The following is a 24,378-nucleotide window of genomic DNA, read 5'->3' as shown; positions in this document are numbered from 1 at the left end:
TGTCTGTGGGAGTGCCGTGCCTGCTGCTATCAGACAATGGGCCAACTGTTGAGCGTTCTCGTCCCTTGTGCGAGCCGGGTCCTCCCAACATCGCAGGTCCGCACTGATGCGGCGGGGCAATCCCGCGACTTGGGCCAAGCCGCAAAAAATCCAACACATTCAAAGTTGCCCTCGGTGGGAAAGCCCTCACGATCACGTATCCCCATACAGCCTGGCCACGCAGCAGTCAACAGCTTTCCAAACAAACACTGTAGCAAGCTCAACGGGCCCGATTCACAGAACTAATTTAAGACAAAATCCTAAACTTACTACCATTTTGGTATTCACAGAAGGCACTTACTCATTTTGGTATTCACAGAAGGCACTTACTCATTTCGGTATTCACAGAAGTTAGTAGTCCTAAGTTTAGGACTCCTAAATGCCTTCTGTGAATACCGAAAGTCTTAAAATTAGGATTTTTCGCAGTTTAGTAGTAGTATAGTTAGGACTCCTAACTTTAGGACTCCTAAATGCCTTCTGTGAATACCGAAAGTCTTAAAATTAGGATTTTTCTCAATTTAGTAGTCCTAAGTTTAGACTTAGGACTACTAAATTGAGAAAAATCCTAATTTTAAGAATTTCGGTATTCACAGAAGGCATTTAGGAGTCCTACAGTTAGGAGTCCCAACTATACTACTACTAAACTGAGAAAAATCCTAATTTTAAGACTTTCGGTATTCACAGAAGGCATTTGGGAGTCCTAAAGTTAGGACTCCTAACTTCTGTGAATACCGAAATGTGTAAGTGCCTTCTGTGAATACCAAAATGAGTAAGTGCCTTCTGTGAATACCAAAATGGTAGTAAGTTTAGGATTTTGTCTTAAGTTAGTTCTGTGAATCGGGCCCAACGCGTTTCGGAGGTGAATCCTTCTTCTTGGAGCCGTTCACAAAGAAAGCAGAGACAGCGTGATTTGGAACACCTGCTATTTATTGAAACAGAGTCCCGCCTTTCATTGCAGATTCTCTGTGCCGCTAGGCTCTCTGGTTAATGCAGTCCAAACCAATAGATGAAACCCCAGTGGGTGCTGCCATTGACAAAATGTGAAAAAATGAAATCCCAAGTGGGTCAGTGTCTGTGGGAGTGCCGTGCCTGCTGCTATCAGGATCACGTATCCCCATACAGCCTGGCCACGCAGCAGTCAACAGCTTTCCAAACAAACACTGTAGCAAGCTCAACGCGTTTCGGAGGTGATTCCCACAGACACTGACCCACTTGGGATTTCATTTTTTCACATTTTGTCAATGGCAGCACCCACTGGGGTTTCATCTATTGGTTTGGACTGCATTAACCAGAGAGCCTAGCGGCACAGAGAATCTGCAATGAAAGGCGGGACTCTGTTTCAATAAATAGCAGGTGTTCCAAATCACGCTGTCTCTGCTTTCTTTGTGAACGGCTCCAAGAAGAAGGATTCACCTCCGAAACGCGTTGAGCTTGCTACAGTGTTTGTTTGGAAAGCTGTTGACTGCTGCGTGGCCAGGCTGTATGGGGATACGTGATCGTGAGGGCTTTCCCACCGAGGGCAACTTTGAATGTGTTGGATATATATATATATATATATATATATATATATATATATATATATATATATATATATATATATATATATATATATATATATATAGATGGGTGGGTGGATGGATGGATGGATGGATGGATGGATAGATAGATAGATAGATAGATAGATAGATAGATAGATAGATAGATAGATAGATAGATAGATAGATAGATAGATAGATAGATAGATAGATAGATAGATAGATAGATAGATAGATAGATAGATAGATAGATAGATAGATAAAACCAGGATCCCAGCGAACGACCACGGTGGGCCAAACAAGGGCACAGACTCCAGTTAAAGATGCAGTAAAGAAGATTTATTGTCTTAGCATGTCAGGATGATGCATTTCGATATATATACGTATATATGTGGCTACTCAAGTCAAACTATTCCCACAAGTATTACCTGAACTATGGGAAAAGGGAGCAGGAACACTGAAAAATATTCCATAAATGTGAGGCAGAAAGAAATACATGTACATGACTGCACACAAGAATGACTGATAGACATGCAAGCCACTGAATCCGAATGCTCTAGCATGTTACGTGTACCAGCAACTGAAGAGTGAATGTTTTAATTGATCACAATGGGAGCCTTCCCTCTCCAAACTGCCAAGGTGGAAATGCATGCGCTTTCTTCACAGCGCGAGGTCAGCACGACATACAGTATAGCACTTCCTGCTCCAGAAATCATTAATGGTCACCCAGGAGAACACACAGCACAAAAGAATATAAATAAATTATATTCAATTGTCAAGATCCCCAGTCAATAGCAAGAGACCACTTAAGGACTCGTCCTATCCAGAAAGTGTGTACAAATTCATGAAATATAATATAAGCACTGAACCAATTATGCTCAGATTTGTACTATCTAAGCAAAAAAGAAACAAATACTTATCTGCTGCTACAACTCAGTGGAGAAAGCTAGCTAGTTTTTCTGCAGGAACCGATTACATGAGTTTGCCATGATTGCTTGTTAAGAGACCACTGCACTTCTGGTACACAGATCTGAGATATTGTTGTGTTGAATTTCGTGCTTGTTGGATTTCTGTTTTTTTTTCTTCACTTCTAGCGTTTGACAGCAAAGAAGATTCAATGATAATAGTTCCTCCGGTCTTGAAATCGAATCAAAGATCCCTCAGTGATCCATTGATAGTACCACTTACTTTATACCCCGCTGCTCACCTGTCCCTGTTTTTTTTCCATCATTTCACCAACACCTTGTTTGCATTATGATTGAGACATATATTTGTTCCGTTGATTTAATCTGCAGCCTTTTCTGTATGTTTAAAATTAAGCTTTGCATTAGATTTGTCTGAGTAAAACAGAAGTTTAAAATATAGCCTGCTCATTCTACTAAAAATTACTCCGTTTTATTCTGCATATGAATAATAATACTACAAGCAATGCTTCATTTTTACCATAAAATGTAATGGCAAATCTGAAACATAATGTTTTGTGCTCATTCATAAATGTAAATCTGTCTCCTTAACATTCAATAAAAATGAATATAACATATGCATACTTCTGCAAAATTTACTGACACCTTTGTAATGGACTTTAAATATAAACTTTCCGCTGAGGGCAATTTTTCATTTTCATTCAGATTGCCTGATTGTCTATTCACGGGACTTTTATCCATCAAGGTTGTTTTGTATTTATTTTTAACCGCAGAAAACGCGTACGCGTGTATGTTATAAAGGCAGGCCGAAAACTCATAAATCATTTTAGACATTCTTATTTGGAACCGAAACCTTAATAAACTTCTGCTGACATGTTTTCCATTATCATATACCGCTCGCAACAGATAAAGAACAGAATAGGAGTGCAATTTTAAAATGTGGGCTGAGTAGGCTGCAAACAAACCCCATCAGTGGGGTGAGCTTCTGGCTATTGGTGAACTGAATTGACATTTGAGACTCTAGAACACATATTTTCCTTATACATGCTGAATTAATATGCCTCAAAATCAACTGAACCAGCGTTTCCTCTTTCTTGCTAATAGGCAAGCAGCTGCAGTTATAAAATGAGCTCAACTCTCAATTGCAGTGCAGGCTGAACAGAAAAGAGCCTTTAAGACACTATCATCAAACAGCCCATCCTGCGTGTATCACAGAGTTTAGGGACATGTAATTTTAGGGTAGTTTGCTTCCACCCATGCTGTCCCAGCACTGCTCCATATCTAATCCTTCTGAGACCCCTAATTTCCTATCCTTCCTCTAACAGTGCCTAGTGTATAAAAATGTAGTGTTAAGAAAAAGTGGGAAACCCAATAAACCCTTGGAGGCTTGGGCAATTCAAGTATTAGCAGGTGAGTATGCCTACAAGGGATTTGTTAAACCACATATCCAGTAGCTCACAGTTCATTTTCTGCGGATTCAATTTTGCTTATTTCCATGTGAATAAATCTACAAAAGAATTTTTAACACGAGTATATGCATTCAAAAAATAAATTTACATTAGCAAAAAATTGCAAAGGGTACAAAAAAAGATAATAGAATTTCCATAAAAAGATCACAATGCAAACAGAAGTTACAATATTTCGATGTTACAAACATCTCATTGTTGCAGTAGTGAAAACCTTTTCAAAACATTCACATGAAAATGTGACCGGTTAAACAGACAAAATGTCCTTAAATCAAATAATACAGTAACAGTAAATAGGTGTGGTTGTCGACGATTCAGTCTTATGTTGTAAGCATCCGCTAGACCATCTTCAGGACATTTAATATAAAGATGAATGACCGTTAAAGAGTGATGTGGATAAGATTTAAACTTTGTTCTGTAGTCCACAATCAAAGAACATGGCGGCTCAATGGCCCCCCATTTGTACCAGAAATAAATGCAGGTAATCACAAAGCAGCGACCTTTAATGTGGTCATTAAACAGCCCTCTTGTCCAAAACACGCATCAATCTGAATTCTGACGGGGCTCGATTGAAAAGACAACCACACCTATTTACTGTATTATTTGATTTAAGGACATGTTGTCTGTTTAACCGGAATATTAAGGTGGTCAGACCGGCATTGCCCCACTGCAGCTGCCAGAGCACCACCATTCCCTGACGGTGTTGTGGCAGTCAGGAGTCCCCAAAGTATATTAAGAGTTTCCTCTCTGCTACGGTTTTCATGGCCATTCATTCTCCATTAAGTTAGATCATTTGTTACAAATGATGCAACACTTGTTAAAAATGATCTAAGGATAATGGAATATTCACTTTGAAACACTTACAAAAAGTATAATTAGATGTTAAAGGTCAAATGTTATGACCTCTTCACCAACATGAATAATGCTTTTTGTGTCAAGTCCAACACTACTACACTTTTTGAAAATAATCTAAGGGTAACAGAATAAAAACTAAAAAACTTTAAAAGATGTATTTTTAGAGGTCAAAGGTGACATTTTTGACTTCTCACTCAATTTGACTAGTTAATAATAAAACGTTATTGCTTGATTTAAAAAAAACCTTTGCAATCCACTACGTTATGAAATGACATATGTCCAAGTAGATAAGCAGCACATTTTGTGTAAAAGAAAGATTTGATTGAATACATTAAAAAGTTACGATATTACCATAAGACTGCACAGGGTCTAAAAGTGGCATTCAGTTCAACCAGTAAAGTGCATTGAGTAACATAAAAAAGTACTGCCTATCAAGTTTGGAGTCCGTTCTCCATTCAATATTACTAAAACAAGTACAAGTTTCTATAAAATTGATTTTGAAAAGTCTTGGTTTGGGCTGATTTCGGGTTCAATTAACCTCACCACTCACGGGCAGCATCCCAAATAGGTCTCTGATCAAGATTACATTTTTTTTGTCCATTTCGTTATTCTTTTCCCGGCCTGATCCATAAACCTTACCAAGGCATAATTTAGATCAGGAGTGTGTGAGTTGAAACTTGCTAAAACTGCGACTCTGCAGTATCTAATTTCCATTTTGTTCCAAATTTTCCTTAGGAGGGACCTTCTTTCCTGCATCAGGCTTGTACATAAACAGAGAATATGGATGATGTCTTCCCTGTATTTTCCACAAAGGCGGTTGATTTATGAGTTCAGACTATATCCTTTGCAATGACACCTCACCGCGCCCCACGAGTCTGACAGTCCGACTCGAAATAGAGCCTTTAGTGTAGATTGTTGAAGATGTCTCCAAATGCTTTGATTAAAATGGTAGTAACAGCTTTGAATGGATACAGTGTAAGTACTGCATGTATCATGGCTTGTTCAAAGTTGATTAACATTTCATGTGGGGAGTAGTTGTTTGTTTTAAATTAATATTGTTTAGTAGTTTGTAGTAAGTGCGTATATGTGGTGTTTTGATATTCACCATCTATGTTGTATATCTGAGTGAACAGTTTAGGTCACTTTTTGAATTTACTGTCCATCATCCATGTTTGACATATTGGTTAATACAGTATCTGCTGTAGCAAATACAAGAATGTGTTTGTCATTATTAAGGTTGTGATGTAGGCGGATGGATTCATCATTATGTGTGGTGTTGGGTGATCTGTGATGTATCCAGGTACTTTCACAAGTATGGGTCTGATTTAGATCTTGGTAGATCAAGTCCCACTGTGGCTTTTTTGGCAGTCTTCACACCAACTGGCTTGGAGGTCCACCTGCCCCATTTAAATGTTAGCAGGTCCATAGAAGAAAGAAAATCGTGGTCCTACCATCAACATCAGGAAATCTCAACTGTGTCGACGGTGGGATAGGCAAAAGTGGATGTCAGAGGGAGGACCGCCAGTTTCCCTACTGGGCCAATCACGATGTTCCTTACTGCCGATGTGACTGTGGTGGTATTCCCACTGACGTGACTATGGCGGTAAAACCTCCACGGCATATGTCATAAATCAAGGGGGAATGGATCACTTGTAACCAAAAGTGGCGGTTCGTAAATCTGAATTTGAAAATATTAACACCTAGATAGGTGTTAATGAGAACCCTCAATAGCGTATTTTTTGAGTGGTATGGGCGGTTCTTGGTGGTTTATCTTGATTCTCCGCCTTATAGATACGCATCAGCGTTATCATTGGGTCTCTTTTGTCATGCTGCCTCCACCTGGAGGGAACCACTGCTTCTTGGTAGTGATCAGTAATAATTGTGCAAATAGTGATAATAGTGAGGTTAAAAGTGTCGTACCCACACTACCTTGAAGAAATGACGATTTATTCTGGTGGGCGTGTGGGGAGACTGTTAAAAAGAGAGGTGGTGCTGCAGGTTAGATTATGTAACCAAAGCACTGTAGGTGTCCATATCAAAAGGTCGACATGTTTCTGCCCATTCAGTGCCCCAGGAGGGGGTCGTGGGGCATTCTTCAGGACCTATTAGTGTGAGCTGTTGTTGTACAGTTCAAGCAATTGAAAAAAATGAAAAAAATGCTGTCTTCAAGCAATGTGATAGACAGCTACGTCTCAGAAATACTGTTACCTGTGGAGAAAAAAAAAGAAACCTAAGAGACAATCAATGAAAAGAAACCCCCAATTTTAGGGGGGCAGTGGGCTAAAAATAGACTTGTGAGTTAAAATAATAGACAAGCACAAAATGGCAATTCTTATTGATACTGTCAAGCAACTTATATAATGGCAAATCTCTGATATACTGTGGGATTGTAGTAGCCAAGGAAAGATATATCTTAGTGGGCGGTACGATTGGCCGATCACGTTTCTATGATATCTTTCCCTTGGTTTATCGAGTCATTGGAACGAATATAAATGTATCGTGAAAGTTGCGAGATGGTCTCGGTAGATTCGACAGATAAATAGGACAATCGTTACAGTCATTCTGCTGCCTGTATGTTTTGAGTTGAACAATCATAATACAAGCAGACCCCAACGTTAGATAGACAGAGGCAGATTACCTTGAGACGCATCCGAGTTGCGGTTTTGCCGTGGCAGCGTCACTATCTTGCCTGTGCAGGTAAAGAACGGGGAAGACAGGGAGGGGAGGTGGGGCAGAGGAAAGAGGGACGAGGGAGGAGGAGGGAGGTGGGGGGATAGGGTATTACAGATACCGTTAGTTTGTTGAACTTCGTAGCGGTTTTGTTGACCACCGACGGGATGAGCCTTCCGTACCTCAGTTTCGGGCAGAGCACGACTTGTGCTGACGCTGGCGGGCAGGGCTCGTGGAGAACGAGATCCCGTGTGTTGCCGGTTTTTAGCTCCGTGTATGAAGAGAGACTGAAAAAAGACTTGCGCTTTGTTCATGAAAAGGTGGGGGATGAATTATTAAAAATTATAAACAAAGGGGGGTATAGCCACTCGATACACTTAGCATGGAACTGGTGTGTTATTAAATGGTTTAAGAACGTTTAAAAATCAAAGAGGTCATTGCATGTATGTAGTTCAGAACTGGGAGCTTTATGAATGGAACAGGATGGCACTTTTCAGCGTGTTTGGTGCTTTGTAACATAAGGCTAAATTGGTCATGCCTTATTTGAAATTGAGCCAAGGTATATTATCATTCAGGCCTTTCGTGTCTGTGCTGAGGCGGTGGACCCACCTCTGTTCTCTTTCGAAGAGAATTTTCTCGGCATTGTTCTTGCACCCTACTAGTGTTTCTATTATGATCCAATTAAGATCGCCCACTGAGTGTTTTTGTTCAATATAGTGACGGCTCATTTTGGTGGTTTCACGTCTGCACTTAACATTGCTTCTGTGTTCACAGATTCTCACCTTTATTTTTCTGCAGGACATTCCGATGTACCTGAGATTACACGGACAGGTAATCATGTAGATTACAAAGGCTGTGTTGCAGTTGGTGTGTTGTTTTATGGTCCACTTCAGGTTGGGTAGCAATTGGATGGTCTTTGTTGGTGTTGTTAGATGACATACTGAACACTGTCCACATGGGTAGTGACCTGTAACTGGTTGGAGGTCCCAAAGGGTGTTTTTCAGTTTAAGTGGAGCCGCAGGTCGTGTGTGTACCAAGATGTCCTTTAGGTTTCTAGTCCTCTTATTCGCAAATCTGGGTTTCTGCCATTTCAGGTGTCCAGAAGTCAAGATACGCCAGTTTTTATTAATTACTTTCTTGACAGCATTACTTGCTGTGCTGTAGGTGGTGACACAAGTGGGTGTATCATCTGTTGGGTTCCTTGCTGTAGTTTGGAGTAGACAATCTCTAGGTTGGTTTCTGGCTCTTTTTTTGCATTTGGAGATAATCTTGGTCGGATAATCTCTTCTGAGCAGTTTGGAGCTTAAGTCGTCAGCTTGTTTTTTGTATTCTGCTAGATCGCTGCAGTTACGTTTGAGCCGTAGGAACTGGCTGTAAGGTAGATTTTCTTTCAGGGGGCGTGGGTGAAAGCTGTTGAATGAGAGGAGACTGTTTTTTGCCGTTGGTTTGAAGAATGTTCGTGTTTTGATGATGTCATTTTCAACATAGATGGTTAGATCTAGAAAGTCGAGCCGTAGATTGTTGGCTGTATAGGTGAATTTGAGACATTCATCTTGGGCATTCATCCATTGATGAAAGTTGTTAAGGCTTTCCTGGTTACCTTCCCAAATCACCATGATATCATCAATGTATCGTTTCCAAAAACGGATGTTGGTAATGTATGGGTTTATGGGGTTTTGTATGTACATTTGTTCAAATGCGCTAACGTAGAGTCCAGCTACGCTAGGCGCAAAGGTACTCCCCATCGAAGTTCCGTGTCGCTGTTGGTAGAGTCTCCCTTCATATTCGAAGTAGTTTTCTGTGAGAGCCAAGGTGCAGCATTGTAGGATAAAATGTCTGGGGGTTTGGTATGTCCAATTTTGACCAAAGAGTATTGTTTCTAAAGTTTCGAGAGTTTTTTGTTGAGGTAAGCTGGTATATAAACTCTCTACATCGAAACCTACTAGAAGCATTGTCTCAGGAGAGAAGTTGACATTTTGCAAGAGATTCAGTAGGTCGCGAGTGTCCTTTAAGTAGGTAGGTGTTTGTTGGACTAACGGTTTTAGGAAATGGTCAGCAAATTGGGACAGCGGCTCCAGGACCGATCCTATGCCCGACACAATGGGGCGGCCTGGAGGTGGTCTCTTCTCCTTGTGTATCTTGGGGAGGGAGTAGAAATATGGTGTTCTGGGTGAGATGGTTTTCAAAAACTCAGCTTCATTGTGTGATATCCATCTGTTGGTTTCGGCCTCTTCCACCATAATCTCATGGTGATTTGGGAAGGTAACCAGGAAAGCCTTAACAACTTTCATCAATGGATGAATGCCCAAGATGAATGTCTCAAATTCACCTATACAGCCAACAATCTACGGCTCGACTTTCTAGATCTAACCATCTATGTTGAAAATGACATCATCAAAACACGAACATTCTTCAAACCAACGGCAAAAAACAGTCTCCTCTCATTCAACAGCTTTCACCCACGCCCCCTGAAAGAAAATCTACCTTACAGCCAGTTCCTACGGCTCAAACGTAACTGCAGTGATCTAGCAGAATACAAAAAACAAGCTGACGACTTAAGCTCCAAACTGCTCAGAAGAGATTATCCGACCAAGATTATCTCCAAATGCAAAAAAAGAGCCAGAAACCAACCTAGAGATTGTCTACTCCAAACTACAGCAAGGAACCCAACAGATGATACACCCACTTGTGTCACCACCTACAGCACAGCAAGTAATGCTGTCAAGAAAGTAATTAATAAAAACTGGCGTATCTTGACTTCTGGACACCTGAAATGGCAGAAACCCAGATTTGCGAATAAGAGGACTAGAAACCTAAAGGACATCTTGGTACACACACGACCTGCGGCTCCACTTAAACTGAAAAACACCCTTTGGGACCTCCAACCAGTTACAGGTCACTACCCATGTGGACAGTGTTCAGTATGTCATCTAACAACACCAACAAAGACCATCCAATTGCTACCCAACCTGAAGTGGACCATAAAACAACACACCAACTGCAACACAGCCTTTGTAATCTACATGATTACCTGTCCGTGTAATCTCAGGTACATCGGAATGTCCTGCAGAAAAATAAAGGTGAGAATCTGTGAACACAGAAGCAATGTTAAGTGCAGACGTGAAACCACCAAAATGAGCCGTCACTATATTGAACAAAAACACTCAGTGGGCGATCTTAATTGGATCATAATAGAAACACTAGTAGGGTGCAAGAACAATGCCGAGAAAATTCTCTTCGAAAGAGAACAGAGGTGGGTCCACCGCCTCAGCACAGACACGAAAGGCCTGAATGATAATATACCTTGGCTCAATTTCAAATAAGGCATGACCAATTTAGCCTTATGTTACAAAGCACCAAACACGCTGAAAAGTGCCATCCTGTTCCATTCATAAAGCTCCCAGTTCTGAACTACATACATGCAATGACCTTTTTGATTTTTAAACGTTCTTAAACCATTTAAAAACACACCAGTTCCATGCTAAGTGTATCGAGTGGCTATACCCCCCTTTGTTTATAATTTTTAATAATTCATCCCCCACCTTTTCATGAACAAAGCGCAAGTCTTTTTTCAGTCTCTCTTCATACACGGAGCTAAAAACCGGCAACACACGGGATCTCGTTCTCCACGAGCCCTGCCCGCCAGCGTCAGCACAAGTCGTGCTCTGCCCGAAACTGAGGTACGGAAGGCTCATCCCGTCGGTGGTCAACAAAACCGCTACGAAGTTCAACAAACTAACGGTATCTGTAATACCCTATCCCCCCACCTCCCTCCTCCTCCCCCGTCCCTCTTTCCTCTGCCCCACCTCCCCTCCCTGTCTTTCCCGTTCTTTACCTGCACAGGCAAGATAGTGACGCTGCCACGGCAAAACCGCAACTCGGATGCGTCTCAAGGTAATCTGCCTCTGTCTATCTAACGTTGGGGTCTGCTTGTATTATGATTGTTCAACTCAAAACATACAGGCAGCAGAATGACTGTAACAATTGTCCTATTTATCTGTCGAATCTACCGAGACCATCTCGCAACTTTCACGATACATTTATATTCGTTCCAATGACTCGATAAACCAAGGGAAAGATATCATAGAAACGTGATCGGCCAATCGTACCGCCCACTAAGATATATCTTTCCTTGGCTACTACAATCCCACAGTATATCAGAGATTTGCCATTATATAAGTTGCTTGACAGTATCAATAAGAATTGCCATTTTGTGCTTGTCTATTATTTTAACTCACAAGTCTATTTTTAGCCCACTGCCACCCTAAAATTGGGGGTTTCTTTTCATTGATTGTCTCTTAGGTTTCTTTTTTTTCTCCACAGGTAACAGTATTTCTGAGACGTAGCTGTCTATCACATTGCTTGAAGACAGCATTTTTTTCATTTTTTTCAATTGCTTGAACTGTACAACAACAGCTCACACTAATAGGTCCTGAAGAATGCCCCACGACCCCCTCCTGGGGCACTGAATGGGCAGAAACATGTCGACCTTTTGATATGGACACCTACAGTGCTTTGGTTACATAATCTAACCTGCAGCACCACCTCTCTTTTTAACAGTCTCCCCACACGCCCACCAGAATAAATCGTCATTTCTTCAAGGTAGTGTGGGTACGACACTTTTAACCTCACTATTATCACTATTTGCACAATTATTACTGATCACTACCAAGAAGCAGTGGTTCCCTCCAGGTGGAGGCAGCATGACAAAAGAGACCCAATGATAATGCTGATGCGTATCTATAAGGCGGAGAATCAAGATAAACCGCCAAGAACCGCCCATACCACTCAAAAAATACGCTATTGAGGGTTCTCATTAACACCTATCTAGGTGTTAATATTTTCAAATTCAGATTTATGAACCGCCACTTTTGGTTACAAGTGATCCATTCCCCCTTGATTTATGACATATGCCTTGGAAGATGAATGGATAACTATCTCTTCTAACTCCCCCCTCTCTTGATTGGATGGTAAAACCTCCACACCTGAGTTGGTGGAATGGAAGGGATATAAAGCAGAAAATCACTTTTCTCACTTTCACACTTCCTGTTAAAACATGGATCCAATCTTCCACGTCCTATCACTGCTGCTTGATGACGAACAAAACCAACACCGCCGTGGTAAAATCCACTTTTACCTGTTACCTATTGAATTCTCTGTTAACATCTTCACAGGACTCATGCATTTATTAATATCTCTTACAAGCACTAGCATATCAATGTGCAATCCATATGCCTATAATCTTGACGTTTAAGAAATTTAAAGAAACACGCCTTCATGATCACATTATATGTATAAATGTGGTGCAGGCTGCCTTCAGAAAAATGAACACTTGCAAAGAAAGGATATCCACATAAAAAATCAAAAAGTCACCATACATGTGTGTTTATATAAATTTCCAAAATCCCACATGAAAACATACGCAACACACACCATAGGGATAAGCGCAATGTAACATGAAGTAGAAATTGCACTAGACAAGGTGTAACCTTCACTTTAGAAATTTAGACTAAAATCAATGTCAGTCACAAATTAGAAGTATCTAGCATGTACATCCATTAAACATTTCCACGGGTCTAGTGGAAGCCCTGTACTGTACCTATTTCAATAGTCACAACATTTTTCATACTGATAGGTAATCAAGGTGAAACAAACACACCTGTAGTAGCACAACTAAATATAATTTGAAAACATCAATAAGTTGGTTGTAGTGGTCATCACTATGATGAATGGCTGCATCTTAATTCAGATGACCTTCACATGCTATGTTAACCAGTATATGCACTTAACAAAGTAGACATTACAAAATCAGTTGTGATACCTGCCATCATGGTAAAGAATAATAAATACTTCACATTTTACCACAAAGATTGCTGGGAATCAAACAATTTCTAAGGCTTAATTTGGTGGAATCAAAAGTTTGGATTTATTCAACAAAATGAGATAAGGCTCTAATATAACATTAAAGAAAAATGGCAGTCCATAAATTCAAAATTCCAAAATTGTGCACTGTTGTGCAGTGGTACACAAATTGCCTCCTAATTCACTGCCAAGGATAACCTCCTAAGGAAGGGGCATCATGTGGGCAGACCAGGCACCTCAAAGATCTTACATGGGAGGGGGGTTTGGTAGGAGTGCCCTTGAGCTTGTGAGGTGTTTTTTTTTTCGAGGGGTGCTTTTACATTTGGTCGAGGTAGCTTGGGATGTGGAAGCGGTGGGCTGTGGTGTGGAATGGATAGATTTGTGTTTGATAGGTGTAGGTTGGGTTGGGATTTGCAAGGGGTGGCTTTCAGTGTGGAAGGGGTAGACCTGCATTTGGTAGGGGTAGGTTGCGATGTGGAAAGGGTTAGGGCAAGAGCAAAAAGGACATCTCCTATGGAAAAAGGGGTAGATGTTCAGAAGGGAGTTGGTTTTGGGAGGTAGAGAGAGTGTGTAGTGTCTAATGTGCAAGTGTCTGTTGAGGGTGCAGATGCATATGGATCTGGTATATATCATGCATGTTTGGGTGTATGTTGCGTCTTAGGTGTCTGTTGTTTTTTGGATGAGTGTGGGTGTTTGAGTTTTGTGGTTGTGAATTATAATGTGTGTGTGTGTGTGGATGGGTGTGCTGTGGAAGTACTCTGTCTGGTTGTGGTGCATGTAGATGTGGCAGTGGATGTGGTATCTGTGGTTGTGTTGGGGGTAGAGGTTGTGCATGTGGGTGTGGTGGTAGCTGCAATGACTGTGGATGTGCTAGTTGTGGGGCTTGTGCATGTAGGTGTGGTGGTGGCTATAGTGTCTGTGGATGTGATGTGGTGAGGTGAGGTGGTGCATGTGGGTGTGGTGGTGGCTGCAGTGTTTGTATGTGTGTTTGTGTGTCTGTGTTTTTGTGATCTCTGTGTTTATTTGTGTGTGTGGAGTGACGGAGATGGTACTCTTTGTGGCAGACAAGCATGCAGGTGTAACAGGAGCAGGAGGGTCTGCCATCATTAGGGACTGGTCACTTGGGAGACCTGAGAAGATGTTGAGCTAGAGCCCTCCATGCCAGTCCCATCTTTCTCTGAGGAACTGTGTCCCTTAGTGTGGGTGGTTTCACCAGGTGAGACGGTAAACAGACATAATATCGAAAAAAAAATTATCGACTGGACAGAATATCGAGTTTTAAATATAGAATGGACAGAATATCGAATTGCCAAAATATAGTGGTGAAGAATATCGAAAATCAGGTAAGAAATATCGATTTACATAATATAGAAATAAGTAATACCCACAGTCATAATATAGGGGTCGATTCCGATCCTGTAAAAAGACCCTACAAATAGTCGTACGGAGCTTTTTCTCCCTACGACTCGTACCAGGTAAACTCATTTCACAACCTAGGAAGTATGATTCGTACAGAAAGCCTTTTTCTGTATGAATCGTACAAAAGACCGTGCAGCAAAAAAATACCCACGATTCCGATCTGGAAATGCTTGTACGCGACGACCGTACGTATTTCACCAGCGTTTTCCAGCCCAGCAAGTACGATTCGTACCGACGTCACTCCGTACGGCTCTTTGTTTACGGGAGCCAAACACAGCCGGAAAAGCCGAGTGTTAGACCTGGCACCTTGGCGTGAGTTTCCCTTCCACTTTTTGATGGTGTGCCTCGATTGTTTTGCTGGTGTTGTCCGCTCAGGGCACTGCGCCACGGCTAATCCGTGCCGCAGTGCAAGTGCTCCCTAGGTGAAGTGTACCTGTAATTGATGTTCATGATTGGTTTATTGGATTCACTGTCAGTCCCCAGTAAAGTGCACCAGGGGTGCCAGGGCTTGTGAATGCCAATGCTGCTGGTGGGCTTGCAGCGCTGGTTGCGCCACCCACAGAAAGCGGCCTTGTAAAATGTGTCTAGGGTCTGCCACCGCAGACCCTGTGCGCGGTCTGGGACCGTTGCGCTGACTACGCAAGTGCCCCCACTTGCCAGTCCCTAAACCTTCCCTTACCTACATATTAGCCACCCCTCTGGTAGGCCCAAGGGCAGGGTGCATTGTAGGCATAAGGTAGGACATGCCCTGATGTGTGTGGCATGTCTTAGTAGTGAATTACAGCCATTTTCGTTTTTCACTATTGAAGGCTACCTGCTCTCCATAGGCCAGAATGGGCTGCTGGAGTCACTACACGCTGTGACCCCAGTGGACTCAGAGAGCATGGTAGAATGTCAAGTTTAGTATGCCTGAACTCAGAATAATAAAATACTTCTTGTAGTCAAGTTTATTTTAATATCCTGGGTTTGTAAATACTACTTTTAGAAAGTTAGTATTTACTGACCTGGCCATTTCAGTCCGCCTCTGCTGTGTGTGTGTGTTCTGCCTAGCAACAGTAAGGAGCAGGGTTGGGGAATCCCCAGAGACAGGTTGGCTGCCAGGTGGTGGGTAGAGAGGTGACACCAGGATGGGTGGGAGGAGTACACCTTGACTCTTGAATAGACCTGTGCTCTGCCACCACAAAGCCGGCGCCGCCCCCTGTGGAGCGGCTGATGTCTCTGCCCTGCTGCTGAAAGGAAAGAGCAGAGTCACCATAACAAAGTGCTCCAGAACTGGACTGAGCCAGGCCCAGGCCCCCCTGGCGCTAAAGAACAAAAGAATCATGGTATAAAAGTAGGAGCCTGGCTCCTAAGAAATCAGAATCCTGTTTACCACAAAGAACCTCTGCCCGACTAGAAGGAGAAGAAGACGCTGGAGGAGCTGGCCTGCTGCTTGCCTTGCTGAGAAAGGAGAGGAAGAGACTTACTGAAAAGACTTTGCTACTTTGTGCTTGAACATTCTCCAAGGGCTTGATCTGAGCTTGCCCCCTGAACTGAACCCCAGGACCAGTGGGTTCTCTGTGCTTTTGCTCGTCCTCCAATTCGAGCCGTGTGTGCATCCCGCTGGAAAAGAGACTGCGCCCCTCATCGCCCCTCCTAGGGCCGTGACACTCAGAAGCTTGCCTGCCTCAAACCCGTGAGAGCCCCGCTCCGTCCAGAGCCGCTCTCTGTCCCCGGGCCAGGCCGCCGGCCTCCCTGTCACCGCCTGCTACTGGAGCGCGCTGACCGCGCTATCACCCCTCCCGCCGGAAGCCGTCCGACGACTGTGATCTACGCCGGGTCATCCAGCTGCACTGACCGTGCCCTGCGACCCCGCTTCGCTATCCCCGGACATCTCAGGCCGCGCCGCCCCCGCTGTGGAGACCCCCCTGCACCGCCGTGCTAAAGGGTCGCTGGCCGCGCCTGCCTACCTGCCCACACCTGCTGATTGAGGACCCAAGAACACTTCCGAAGCTGAGAGTCGCACCGACCTGTGCCGACTCCCCACATCACGAAAGAAGTTCCAATACCGGGCTCGGGGCCCGCAACGCTTTATTTCCCCGTTCGCAGGAGCCGATCTCTGTGAGTACTGGAACCACAAGTAACATTTGCAAGAGACTGCAAAGAATCTATTTGAGACTACGAACAAAGAACATTTTCCTGCTTTACAGTCTGGTGGCCTAGCGAAACCGTTATTGGTCTTGTGATAAGTCTGCTGAGATATATATACCTATTTTTACATAAAGAAGCGTATTTTTATATATATCCAAGTCTGGTGTCCGTTTCTGGGGGGATTGATGTATTTACTGTGTGTATGATTGTAAGTGCTTAACCAACAACGCCTGAGGAATCGCCTTGGCTGCTCACGCCACGCACCTAGAGGGTGAGCAAGGGTCATTCGCGAGGGGTTATCCTGCGCCCTGACGTGGAGGAGAGGGTTCCTGCTTGACACAATGGCAACCTTGCGCCAACCAGAGATCCCCGACTCTAACACCGAGTCTGACGTGAACTGCAATGCCACGGAGCCCCGGTACGCGACGTACAGCCATGAACCCTATCGTACGTGTCATCCCGGTCCTCTTGGCCTACGACCTGGTGCACCGCACCCGACGCACACGCCGCAGAAGGTGAGAACAACATGCGTGGGTAAGGTGCGTACCACACGTACCCCTACTGTGCCATGACAACAGTGATACGGACCGTACGCACACATGAATGCGTGTGTACGTTGCGTACCACACGTACCCCTACGGCGCCATGACAACAGTGGGATGGACCGTACCCACGCATTAATACGTGGGTACGGTGCGTACCCCTACGGCCCCATGAGTACCCAGGTACGGACCGTACCCACGCATGAATGCATGGGTACGGTGCGTACCATACGTACCCCTATGGCACCATGCCAACAGTGGTACGGACCGTACCCACGCATGAATACGTGGGTACGGTGCATACCCCTATGGCCCCATGAGTACTCAGGTACGGACCGTACCCACGCATGAATGCGTGCTACGGTGCGTACCATACGTACCCCTACGGCACCATGACAACAGTGGAACGGACCGTACCCACGCATGAATACGTGGCTACGGTGCGTACCCCTACGGCCCCATGAGTATTCAGGTACGGACCGTACCCACGCATACATGCGTGGGTATGGTGCGTACACCTACGGCCCCATGATTAATCAGGTACAGACTGCACCAACACATACATGTGTGGGTACGGTCCGTACCACAAGTACCCCGTTACGACAGCGGGAAAATTTGGATACGAGGCGTACACACGCCAGGAATGTGGGCATAGAGGACTGGCCCAGCATGTTACCTCCAAATTGTTGTGTGTGTAGGTCCTGGCCAGCAGTGTACAGCTCCAAGGGTGTGCGTGGGTGGGTGCAGAGGCCTCCCAGTAGTGGACAGACATATGAGGGGTGGGAGCAGACGACTCCCAGCAGTGCCCAGACATATGAGAAGTGGGTGCATATCACTACCAGCAGTGTCCAGACATATGAGGGGTGGGTACATATCACTATCAGCAGTGCCCAGACATATGAGGGGTGGGTGCAGAGGACTCCCAGCAGTGCCCAGACATATGAGGGGTGGGTGCAGAGGACTCCCAGCAGTTGACAGACATATGAGGGGTGGGTGCAGAGGACTCCCAGCAGTGGACAGACATATGAGGGGTGGGTGTATATCACTACCAGCAGTGGACAGACATATGGGGGTGGGTGCAGAGGACTCCCAGCAGTGCCCAGACATATGAGGGGTGGGTGCAGAGGACTCCCAGCAGTGGACAGACACATGAGGGGTGGGTGCAGAGGACTCCCAGCAGTGCCCAGACATATGAGGGGTGGGTGTATATCACTACCAGAAGTGGACAGACATATGGGGGTGGGTGCAGAGGACTCACTGCAGTGCCCAGACATATGAGGGGTGAGTGCAGAGGACTCCCAGCAGTGGACAGACATATGAGGGGTGGGTGCAGAGGACTCCCAGCCGTGGACAGACATATGAGAGGTGGGTGCAGAGGACTCCCAGCAGTGGACAGACATATGAGGGGTGGGTGCAGAGGACTCCCAGCAGTGGACAGACATATGAGGGGTGGGTGTATATCACTACCAGCAGTGGACAGACATATGAGGGGTGGGTGCAGAGGACTCACAGCAGTGGACAGACATATGAGGGGTGGGTGCAGAGGACTCCCAGCAGTGGACAGACATATGACATGCATACCCACCCATGGCGGATGCCCCACAATACACACCCGGATTTAATGCCAACAGACTGTATAGTCATGGAAATGCATACTAAAATAAGTTAGCCAAGGGGAACACGCACTGTCACGCACATCACAGGAGTGATCGGAATGTCTAGGTGCTGGTCCAGCCACCCAGATGTTGTCTCTCATGTAAGGAATAGGGTTCACTGCGACTAGATACAATGCCCACAATTGTGAGACAGGTGCCTAAATACCCTGCATTACACATGCCATTTGTGTGTTAGGCCGTGATTACACAGATGCATAGTGCTGAAAAGGGGCAATTGGTCCCTGATACCATTCCTACATACACAAAACACAAGTACAGTGACTGGCAAGGATGGCACAGACGATTCAGCAGGAGACATCGGTGAGCATGCATGGCCATTGTTAGAAATGGGATTTCTGGTTGGCTAGGGCTTGCGCCAAAGCCAGGCAGAAACCACCACTCTAGTCAGGGCAAGGAAGGTACACGCCAAAGATAACCCCTGCTCACCCCCTTGGTAGCTTGGCACGAGCAGTCAGGCTTATCCCTGAGGCGATGTGTAAAGCGTTTGCGCGCGCACCCAGCAACAACACCCAAGGCCCACCACAAAGGAAACTCCACACAAGGTATTCTATAAAAATAGCCTTTGTATTATACACAACACATTAGATAAAAACACACACTCTACAATGAGCCAACAGGCACGGGCAGAATTTACAAGGGATTATATATACAGGGGACAGGGCCACCTGGACCACTGTCAGGAATTAGCACTTTTTAGAACATAGGAATAATACTGTAGTACAAAATAACATATGTAGCACCCAACCAGTAACTACTGGTATCAGGTAAGTACCACCTACGCAACCCTAACCACCTTAGGAAAATATTGCGCAGGGAATCAGGACCTCACTAGCACCACCTGTACTAGGGAGAAAACAACCACCTAAGTATCACTCTACCTGTAGGGGTCTAAGCACATAAACACATGATGCATAAAATACATTCAGAGGTGTAAAGCAAAGCACATGACGCATAAACACATTCAGAGGTGCAGGAAAGGAACAATGGCGCAAAAACTCACATTAGCCACTATCTGTGGCAGTCCCTAGGCCAACTGTCCTTGACGGGGCGAGGACGCCCGGCGTCCAACGAAGTCAGGGGCAAGACTGCGCAGGAGGCGCAGTCCAAAACTCAGAGTCAGGGCAAGACTGCGCACGCAGTCAGGGAAAAGCGCCACGGGCCCCAACCTAAACGTTGCAGCTGCCCACTAAGTGCTGGGCAGCTGTGGAAAGTGAGCGTGGGCACCACCGTGCCTTTAGAACAGTTATGGCCTCCTGAGCCCCTCTGGGCTCTAAGCAAATGACATGCCCCCTAGAGCCTGTCAGGGCTCAAAACAACTTTGTGGGGCAAGGGGGGAGCGGCCCGCTGCCATCGGGGGCCGCTCTACCATGGAGGAACTGGTGCCCCGTTCGTTGGAGTCCCGCTCGGGGGACTCGTTAACAAATAATGCCCCCGCAAGCGTGGGAGCCTCGTGGGCTCAAGTCCACAAGATATGCCCCCTAGAGCCTCTCCGGGCTCTGTAACTAATGTGGGGCAAGGTGGGAGTGTCCCGCTGCCATCTGGGGCCACTCGGACACGTAAGCAATGCCCCGGTAACGTTGGAGCCCTCTAGGCTCTGATCAATATCTGCCGCTCGTTGGAGCCTTCACGGCTCTGAACAAATTGCCCCTGTTCGTTGGAGCGCTCTGGGCGCTCTGAGCACAAGGATGCCCTGTACACGTTGGAGCCACGGGGCTCTGATTCTGCCTCCGCACCCCCAGCACATGCGCGGAGTCCCCCCAGCCCTCTTAAACACTCACCGGGCTGTCTGCAGGGGACTCCCGCGTCGTCTCTCTCTCCGCTCGGGGGGGGGGGGGGGGAAGAAGGCTTCCTAGGCTTTTCCTGCACCGCGGAGGGGGCAGGCACCGATAACGTGCCTCGCGCCCCCCTCCACACAAGCTCCGGCCGCGCTCTCCTCACGGTCCAGCGCGGGGTGGGCTCCCGCCTGGATCTCCGGCTCCTCCGACCAGGCTGCGACCGCGTCGCTCCGTAGGAGGCGGGGTAGGCTCCCGCCCTCCTCTCCTCAGTTCCGGTTGTCCCGGATGCCCGCCCGCCAGCCCGCCTGACTTCCGGTAAGCCCGGGCCGCGACGGTGATTCCAACTTTCGGGCAGCAAGAGGGGTAGGCTCCCTCGATTATAAAACACTATCCCGCGGGGTGGGCACCCGCTTTCAGTTACTGCAATGTCCCTGGCAGGGTGGGCACCTGCCAGAAGACTCTAGAATCGGCACAAGCGGGGCACACGCCGAGTGGGCACCGGCTAACAGAATCAAAGCGCTCCTAGCGCTACGGCCAAAAATGAAAGCGCTTTCAGCGCTGAAGGCCAGTCCAGCGCTCCCAGGCGCTTAGAGCCACAGGTCCAGCAATAAGTCTCCAAAAAGCAGGGGGGGGCAAAGACTGGGCCCAGGGGCCAGCTCACAGGGCCCTCCAGCAGGGAGGCAGTCCCCAGTGGCGGTCTCTCCTGGCGCCCAGCAGCAACAGGCCCCCCTCAGATGTGATCCTAGAAGAGAACAGTTTCTGTGGGGACACAGCCCCATTTTTATACAGCAAAACCCCTTTGTTCTGGGTTCAGGGTGAGGGGGAAAACCAGTCGCAGCTGGTTGGGGAGCACCCTTGATGTGCTCAGCCCCTCACTCTATTCATTGGCAGGGCTAGGGTCGTCAGTTGCACCGCAGGGGGCGGGGCCAGCATTGTGTGTGGAAAACCCTGTCCTATTCAGGACCCAGGTGTACTCCTCCCACCCATCTAGCTGCTGATCTCCCCATTCACCACTGGGTGACTCATCCTGACTCTGGGGAATCCCTAGCCCGTCACATGACATGACCAGCCAATCACGCGACAGACACACTGCACACAGAAGTGCCCACTTCTAGAAGTGGCACTTCCACACTAGGTACATGCACGCCGCACACATCATCGCACAGCATTCACTCCCACGAGTCCGCACATACCAAACTCGGGCCTGCACACCCCACGCATCAGGAACTACTAGGGACACATACATTCCCCATGCATTCCTATGGGAGGGCAGGCCTATCTCACCACATGCACTCAGAGCACGCACGCACTTTACCCTGGGACACAGGGAAAGTGCGCAGAGACCAAACAATTACCACACCAAGTCACCAATAAAAAGCAAAAAAGTTCAGGGGTGAACCTGCCAGAAGGGCCAAGTCCAACAGCCATTGTTGAAGGGATCCGTCACCAACAAAGGATATGTTGACACAGGTCAGCACAACAATTGTGCAACTGTTTGCAGGGAACATGTCAGGTGCCACAGAGGAAGGAACACTTCCTGGGACAATCCAAAGGAACACACACTACCAATTAATATTTTCACAGACATTGTGATGGCACACAGATACCATGGTCCACCTCATGACCATCATACTAAAAAATTTCTCAGAACCCTAACACATTACCAGAACACCAAATTAATGAGCCTCATCACCAACATCAAGTACCTGAAATGCAATAGTGTGGAAACTAAAAGAAAAGGTTTTATTCAGCACACAAAAAAAAAATTGTTATAATACACTATTTACAAAGGCCAATGGCCAGTCCATAGTTCGAGTCCAAGGGTGGACGTATGCGACTGTGTCCACCCCTACCTTGCCTGCACAAAGTCACCTCAAGGTTTGTCGACCGGGGGGGGGGGGGCATCATCAGTGGGAGTACCAGGCACCGCATGGACAGGAGTGGGTTGGGTAGGTGTGGTGGGTGCAGGGCTGGACGTATCCACCAGAGGGGGTGGTGCAGCGCCAAAGGTGGTGGTGAGCAGCTCACTGCACACTGCTGCCAGGGCGTTCAGAGGAATCCCTGCACCGGAACGAACACCAGGGCCAACGGAGGGGGGAGGTGGTGGACATGGGGGGGACTCAACTCCACTGGCCGGAGACTTCCTCAACCGCTTGCGGGGTGGTGTCACAGTGGGGCTGAGGGACAGACTAGCCATGTAGGTCACTTTGGATGATGTCTTGGCAGGGTAGCTAAGGGGAGTGGATTTGGAGGAAGTGGGTCGTGATGACTGCGGACTCTGACTGTGGCTGCGTGTCTGCCGTTTGCCCCCAGAACCTGTGGGTGTGACTACATCCCCCTGAGTGTGCGTACTTGTACACGTACGTGTATGCACTAGTTGTACAGGTACGTGTACTACCAGTGCGTACACATACTTGTACAGGTACGTGTAGGCACTGGTAGTACACGTACGTGTACTACTAGGGCATACACGTACTTGTACACGTACATGTACGCACTAGTTATACACGTACGTGTACTACCAGTGCCTACACGTATGTGTACAACTAGTGCCTACATGTACCTGTACATGTACGTGTGCAACTAGTGCCTACACGTACGTGTACAAGTACGTGTACGCCATGGTAGTACACGTACGTGTGGGCACTGGTAGTACACGTATGTGTACTACCAGGGCGTACACGTACTTGTACACGTACGTGTACGCACTAGTTGTACACTTACGTGTACTACCAGTGCGTACACATACGTGTACAGGTACATGTAGGCACTGGTAGTACACGTACACGTACTACCAGGGCGTACACGTACTTGTACACATACGTGTACGCCCTGGTAGTACACGTATGTGTACTACCAGTGTCTACACGTACGAGTACAACTAGTGCGTACACGTATGTGTACAAGTACGTGTACACCATGGTAGTACACGTACGTGTAGGCACTGGTAGTACACGTACGTGTACTACCAGGGCGTACACATACTTGTACATGTATGTGTAGGCACTAGTTGTACACGTACGTGTACTACCAGTGCCTACACGTACGTGTACTGGTACGTGTAGGCACTAGTTGTACATGTACGTGTAGGCACTGGTAGTACACGTACGTGTACAACTAGTGCATACACGTACTTGTACAAGTATGTGTACGCCCTGGTAGTACACGTACGTGTACTACCAGTGCCTACACGTACCTGTACACGTACATGTACACACTGGTAGTACACGTACGTGTACAGCTAGTGTAGGGGTGGGCGGAATTTGCGGAATTAACCTTCGCAAATTATCGCGAGAATGTTTAAAATTATCGCAAACAAGCAGAAATATCGCGAAGATGCGGAAGTTTTTTTCCGGCATGTTCGCGAGATTTTCTGCATGGTTGCGGGTCGCCAACTTACCCATGTGGTTGCTTGCGGGCGCGGCCATCTTGTTTTGAGTTGTTCTCGCGGTGCATGATCGCGAGAAGAAAGACGTGATCGCGCGA

Source organism: Triturus cristatus, chromosome 5_2 (genome assembly GCF_964204655.1).
Source record: "Triturus cristatus chromosome 5_2, aTriCri1.1, whole genome shotgun sequence".
NCBI lineage: Eukaryota > Metazoa > Chordata > Amphibia > Caudata > Salamandridae > Triturus > Triturus cristatus.
The sequence above is the reverse complement of the archived record's forward strand: the minus strand, read 5'-3'. Positions refer to the sequence as shown.